This window comes from Dipodomys spectabilis, unplaced genomic scaffold (assembly GCF_019054845.1).
Source record: "Dipodomys spectabilis isolate Male_0828 unplaced genomic scaffold, ASM1905484v1 ptg000043l, whole genome shotgun sequence".
In the NCBI taxonomy this organism is placed as follows: domain Eukaryota; kingdom Metazoa; phylum Chordata; class Mammalia; order Rodentia; family Heteromyidae; genus Dipodomys; species Dipodomys spectabilis.
In genome coordinates this window covers 31,370,181-31,376,790 of record NW_024870720.1, presented here as the reverse complement: position 1 = coordinate 31,376,790, position 6,610 = coordinate 31,370,181, and the positions used below count along the sequence as shown (strand labels likewise).

General features: G+C 39.3%; 1 pseudogene; it reads right to left on the bottom strand.

Annotated features, from left to right (window-relative positions):
• Positions 1-1,496: 1,496 nt before the first annotated feature.
• Positions 1,497-5,445, bottom strand: LOC122106611 (annotated as a pseudogene).
• Positions 5,446-6,610: the final 1,165 nt, after the last annotated feature.

Sequence of the window (6,610 nt, the reverse complement as noted above, 5' to 3'; positions counted from 1 at the left end):
TTCTGACTCCAGCAATTTTTGCTATTTCAGCAATTATACTTATTCCTGTCCAAGTGCAAGTTTGTGATACATTTCAGAATGCTCAGAGGCCACAAACTTTCTCCTGCTTTCTCTGCAGTCAATCTTTAATGACTCTCAGAAGCTTCTAGAAATACGATGCACCTATGGTTCTGTTAAATCTATTTTCCTAAAAGATATTTTCTTCTTCGTCCCATGTAGTTGTTTTAGTTTGACATGTTTGTAAACTTCAAGTACTTTTTAATTAGAAGTAGCTCCATAATTTTAAATTTTTGTGGTGTCTTAGGGAACTCAGAGTACACACCTAAGTATCTTTCAAACCTTGATTTATGTCACAGTCAGGATAGGGTATTTGCTTTTGTGATGAAGTTTTTCCTACTTCTTGCGTGACAAGTTCAGGAACATATAATATATACTGCCCCAAAGATACTTGTCCATTCCTCCCATATTATTTCCAGATAAACCACAAAACATTTATTTTTGTAGGTTTTTCTTTTTTTTATTGTGAAAATACTGTACAGAGGGGTTACAATTACCTGGGCAAGATACTGAGTACATTTCTTATCAAGCATTGTAGTCTCCTCCTTTGTTTCCTCTTCCCATCCCTTCTTATCCTCCTCCCGCCCCCCCTCCCAATCCTCCTCCCTCCCCCACCAAAATTGTAAAGTTCGTTTTCGACATAACAACTTGTACATCTCATTGTTGTAATGGGTCCACCGGTATCCCTGTTTAAACGATTTGTTTTTCCCCTTCCCCTCCATTTTGTAGGTTTTTCTTTTAAATCAAGATGAGGCAGTAGATATAATCACATTAAAAAGACAGCCACAAACAGACAAGCCAGTTGCCTGTGTAGCTCGCCTTGGATTCTGTCTTGACCATGAAGCAGAAGTGTTCAACATTTACCTGCTGAAAAGCTTATGAAAATGTAGGTTCAACAAAGTAACCATCAGATGTAAAGCAGCAAGAGCAATTTCTTCCATTCAAACTTCAACTGTGGCTTGTTTCTCTAAGTTCCCTTGATAGACAAAAATCTACATGGAAACCTTTGGGTGAGCTTATAAATTTCTCTCTCTGGTAGTTCCCTTAACTATCTGTTTCAGATTTTCCACCTATGTGCTTGGCATTGAACCCAAAGCTTTGTGCATACTAAGTAAGTGCTCTATCCCTGAGCTACATCCCTAGCCCCTGGATCTTTGAGACAGGATCTCATATGTAGCTGGTCTTGAACTTGATATCTTCCTGCCTCCATCTGTCCAGTGCTGCCAAAACAGAGTTTTAACATATACTTAAAACGTCTATCAGTCAAAAGGCAATGGTGAGCTTCATTGTAACATTTCATAAAATGAATTCCTTCCTTTTCCATACTTCCTCAAATTCATTTTCATCAAATAATTGGTAACTATATGACAACTAGATCCACAGTGACAATGTTATATCTAAAATGACTTCATTAAAATAGTGCCACAGGTCACTCTAGAGGTCACTCAAAGGTGAAGCATGACACTTCCAATGCCATCTTCTGGAAGAAGAGACAGTTATTCAAAGCATGAAAATTCAAACAGGGGCCACTTATATAAGCAGATTATCAATGGCTAGTATATTCACTTGGAGGCCTAGAGGCAATGTGATCTAGAACACCTTAATAGCTTTTCTTCCAAATACCAAATATGAGAGAGCCCATTTAAAAAGTCTTTTAAGTATTTTCAATGGTTTCTGAATTATCTGTAGGAAACTCTGACTTAGTTATATAAAGTTTAATTTGTCCACCATTAGATCCAGATCATGTTTTATATCAAAATTTATGTTAAGCAAAGCCAAGTTATTTGGCCTTTGGTCTGTCAAAGTGTTCCTTAACTATGCTTTGAGACGTTTTCATCCATTTTCATAGCGCTCATTTTTAACCTTCATCACAGGAAGAAAACATAGGACCTTCAGCAAGGCATATACATTAGGAAAAAACTTGATGTCAGGCAGATGGAGGGCTTTATAAATAGTAAATGGAAGCTCTATATCTTTCCCTCAGTGTTTCCACTTAATTCTCTAACAATGAAGCTCAGAGGGTGTCAGGGTTGGGTAAGTCCCTTCTGTACATGTCAGCCTGCTGTTCCTCTGACGTGTTGAATTTGAGCTGGCCCATGACTGAGGGAACCAGAGGTGTTATTCTGAGAATATATCTTTAAGTTCCTGAATAATATGCTCCATTGTTGGAACACTTAGGGTTTCTTTATAGTAACTCTCAGAGGTTAGCTGGGATTTCATGTTACCTTGCTGGGCCCTGAGGGATTTTCCAGGGAATTTCATTTGGCTATCAAGCTTGGTTGCCAAATTGGTGATTTCCTCAAACCAAAACTCATGATAAACTTCAATGTTTTCCATCACTTTGTTGAGTGAGTAAAGCACTGCAGTCAGGATACTGGCTGCAAAGATGACATCAGAAGTTTGTCCCTGGAGATTTTTTCCCCAAAGGTTCTTGTAAAAGATAAGACATTTTTGAGAACAACAACTGTAACAATGAAATCAAAATCTGTCACTACACTGCAGAGAACAAATGCTCGGCTAGCTATACAGTTGTTCCATCTAGTATTTGTGTCACTGTTTATACCATCTAAACACAAACCAAGTACCTGCAAGAGATCCACTAAAAAAAGCATCAAGCCTGCTTGTCCACTGAGAATGGCAAATTTCCTTCGGTACTTTGCCTCATTCTTCGCTATTCTGAAAAAGAACAGAAATTACATTGTCAAGTTCTAAAAGCAGTTGTGGTGATCAATGGAAAAAAGAGCAAATTTCCTCAATTTTTCTTAATGCAGACACTGACTTTGCAACCACATGTTTAAGGCACAGGAAGAACAGAGTGTGTAGATAGCTTGAGGGTATTTCTCTAAAAGTCTAGAAGCACCAACCCACTAGACACAATGTAAGCCTGGCCAGGACAATACTCCATATTTAGTCCCCACTTCTCAGTCATTGTAGTATGAAATTTCACCGCCAGAATTTCTGCATCAGCTTCATAAGGCAGAAAGCCCACAAATTCCTCTCAGGTTATATGATTCATCAACAAACTTCACCAACACATACTCTTCCCCTGCTATGTTCACTACATCATCAGTGATAATGGAAAAGAAGTGGGAATCTCTTACTTTCCTGAGGGTTTCTTCCCGAATGCAGCTCTCTCATATCTCTAACATCTGTTTCTCCTGTGTTTTAGAGTAGAACAAAGTGTTCACCGCTGTGGTCTTCCTCACCAGAATTGATCCGGCACTCCAGCAGGGCCTGGAAATGATCAGGAGCAAAGAAATCATCTAGGATTTCATCAGCCTCATGCCTGTCCAGAAGAATGTTTTTTTTTCCCCATAAGAATCAAAATTTCAAATTGAGACTTTATGTATTCCTTGTTTTCCTTCTCTTTAAGGGTTAAAGGTAAAATGACTTCATCCTGCTGGTCACCCTCCTCTACCCTGGGGTTCTGAGCATTGCTGTTGTTTGTTTGTGGTTTTGTTCCTGTTCAAAAATTCCATCATTTTTTTTTCTGTTTCAGTGTCCTGATTTCATCTTCACTCAATTAATTCTTTTATTTGTTTTCTATATCTGCTATGTGGATTGATCAAATGACTGGTAAGATCAAATATTGCTGGTATTGCATTATGTCGAAGAACGGTCCTGTAAGGACTGGTTCTACGGATCATGGAGGTCTCAAAGTGTTTGGCACATAAATCAATAATGTTTAGTCAGCCAATAGGTGTTTTATCTTCCAAGTCTGCTCTCCTACAATTCTCCGCCCACTTCTGGCATCTGGCCTGTTCCTGAAGAAGGCCAGGTCCGACTGCGTGCTCTTCCGCAGAAGTTCAGCTTCTTAGCTTGCCTGGCCTCTGGCCTCGCTCTTCCCTGGGCGCCAGGGGTCAGCGGCCTGCCTGCCCATTGGGGCTGGGAGGGGAGCCAGTTAGTCCAGCCGGCTTGGCAGGGCTACGGGCGAGGGGAAAGGCGGCACATGAGCAGCCTTGTCATTGTTTTCTAAAGCCAGGACGTATCAGATTCAAATATTCATAGGAGACTGGTTCAGCATATATCGGGCAGGGCATGAGGTGTGAGAAATGTGTACATTTCTAACAGGCTCCTAGATGATGCAGATGTTGCTGGCCGATGGGCCAGACTTTTTATACCAATCTTCAGTTTCTCTTTAGCCTCTGTGTACAATAAATCATACCATTTTTTTCCCTGGATCTTTTGGGTTTAATCATAGCAAAACAAAAAAAAAATTGGTCATTACCTTATTTGGAACATAATCAGCTTGTATTAATCACTACCAATAAATTTAACTGCCTAGGGTTCCCAGAGCAGAGTTGCAGAAGAGAGGATGTGCAGAATAATATATATATAATAGATAAGGATGTCAGTATCATGGGAAACCTAAGTAAAAATTGTATCATTATTAAAGAATGAGGAAGTACAAGAGAGACCAAAAGGCATCTCTAAGCAATTTATGACACTAATATAAAATTAACATAATCTGCTTTGAGACATCTCCTGTGTACAATGCATTATCTAGAATAGTGATGAAAAAGACAATGCGTGATATGTACTTATGTTGAGGGGAAAAAGATACCTACATGAAAATGGTAAGCAGTAAAATATGTGACTAGTTTTCACCTGTGGGAAAGCTTTGAAAGCTACAAGGAGGTTATTATGGCCTGGTATACGTTATGTGCAGGTAAATTGAGACTTCATCTGAGCCATGGAGGAAGGCTGTGGCTTGAGTTTGAATAGAATGGGAATCCATAGAGAATAACAATCACAATTTAAAGAAAATGACTCTAAAAGGTGCCACAAGCAGTCTTGCTGAAATCTGTTTCCAAGATGCTTCCTGACCATAACAGACCCACTGTGATTTTTCTACCCCTGTGCTGGGAATCAAACCTAGGTCCTTGAATATGCCAGCTAAATGCCTACCATCCACCTGCACTGTAGCCTCATCCCTCCTTCAGAGAGGCCCACAGGCCTCCTCATTCCAGTTGGTTGGGGGGAGAGGGGTCTCTGTCCACTTGCAGAGGAACGTTTAGGAACACTAAAAGCAGAGGGAGAGAGCAAGCATAGTGAATGGATCTGATTTGCAGGGAATTGCAGAGCTGATTAATAGAAATCAGTGTCTTGGGGAGAAAAGACAGAAGAGTAACCAATAGGGATATTATCCATCTTCCTAACCAAAGTACAGGATGGATGACTGGGATGTTGATGGTAGTCACTCTGATGTAATGTCATAATCCATTGTCTGATTCCCAGACCTACTCTTTTTTCCAAGTCTGAATCTGGAAATTGAAGAGGTCAGGTTCCCAAGACCCTGAAATAGCTTACAGTAAGAGAAGCAAGTGGATTCAGTGGATAATCCAACATTTCAAACTTGTTTGTGAAATGCTGGTATTTCTCCTCCATTTCTTACTTTCTTGGATGGTGAACCAAATATTCTGCATTTATCTATGAATTTTCTCTGAATTCAGCCTTGAATTTTCATATTTTATATTTTCTGTGGTATGGGATATTTCTTCAACTTTTTAGTGTTTTCATGAGCTGATTTTTACAATTGTTTTTTTTTTTTTGTGGGTAAGGGTCCGGTCGTGGGGCCTGAACTTGGCCTGGGCGCTGTCCCTCAGCTCTTCAGCTCAAGGCTAGCGTTCTACCACTTGAGCCACAGCACCACTTCCGGATTTTTTCTTTATTTTGCTTATGTGGTGCTGAGGAATCGAACCCAGGACCTCATGCATGCAAGGCAAGCGCTCTACCACGGAGTCACCTTCCCAGCCCCTTTACAATTGTTTTAAAAATCAAGTTTATTGAGGTTTAATATATGCACAATCAATGTGTCCATTTTAAGGAAACGATTTTATGGTTTTGACACACATACACCCCTGGACATCTACTATGCCAATCAAGGCATAGGGCATTTCATTTCTCTCACCCCAAAAGTTCCCTCTCATTTCTGCATCCTCAGTACCTGTCCTACCACTATATCTGGGTTGCTACTGAGCTCTTCTGTCACATTAGTTTTCCTTTTATTGCATGTCAGCTTTTAGATCTACATTATACCAGTCATCTGTTGATTTTCATTGTACCAGTAATCTCTTGATTTTTATTATTAGTCTTCTATTGCATAGATATACCACAATCTGTTAAACTATTCTTGTTGGACATTTGGGTTGTTCCTAATTTTGGCCATTACTAAAAATGAATAAATCTTCGAGTGGACATTTATGTTGTTTTCTTTGATGCATACATACTTAGAGGACTAGAGAAGATGGGCATAAATTGACCCTAAAGGAACTCACAACCTAGTTTTGGAGGTCGATGTTCCTTTTTTTTTCTTTTAACATTTGCCATGTAATATGAGAGTCCCAGTTGCTTTATATCCTCACCCTTATATTCTCAAATTCATTTCTCAAGCCACTCAATAGATATGCAAAAATGCGTTTTTATATATTTTTTTAAACTTTCAATTTTTTGAAAGTTCTACTATGTATCCTAGACTTCTTCAAACTCTTAATCCTTCTGTTTTTATTTTTTAGGGCGATTATACCCAGGCTCAATGCATTTTTAACATACT